General features: G+C 43.6%; 1 protein-coding gene across 4 annotated transcripts in view; it reads left to right on the top strand.

The window, feature by feature from the left end:
• Positions 1-466, top strand: part of Sltm (SAFB like transcription modulator) — a 48,173-nt gene that overhangs the window by 46,023 nt on the left and 1,684 nt on the right. The window lies entirely within an intron of this gene.

Raw genomic sequence — 466 nt, 5'->3', positions numbered from 1 at the left:
TGCCTCTGCCCCCAAATGCTGGGATTAAAGGTGTGAGCCACCATCACCCGGCTGTAGCTGGTTTTATTTGGAGTATTTCACTGTCAATTTTTACCTCTCCATTGTGATAGAGTTTTACAGTATCTTTTTCCTGACATTTATTGGCATCTATAATATTGCTCTATACATAAAGAAACTAGAAATAATATTGAGTGACTTCCTGGTAGTCAATTTTTGAAACTCTAGTGTGTACCATCATCTCCTTAATTGCTGATTAAAACAGACTGTAGAGCCTGGAGTAGTGAGTGGGGTTAGAGTGGTCTGTGTCATAGGACTAGCAGTGGAGGCTAAAGGAAGGATCTTGAGTTTGAGGTTTTCCTCATCTCCAGAATTACATCCTGTTTAAAAAGTGAGGGAGAAGCAGCGGGAGACCTGAAGAGGCTGTGTGTGCCCTTTGCACAAGCCGCCACTGCCACTGCCGCTGCTG

The sequence above is a fragment of the Microtus ochrogaster genome, chromosome 5, assembly GCF_000317375.1.
Source record: "Microtus ochrogaster isolate Prairie Vole_2 chromosome 5, MicOch1.0, whole genome shotgun sequence".
Taxonomy (NCBI): domain Eukaryota; kingdom Metazoa; phylum Chordata; class Mammalia; order Rodentia; family Cricetidae; genus Microtus; species Microtus ochrogaster.
The sequence above is the reverse complement of the archived record's forward strand: the minus strand, read 5'-3'. Positions and strand labels throughout refer to the sequence as shown.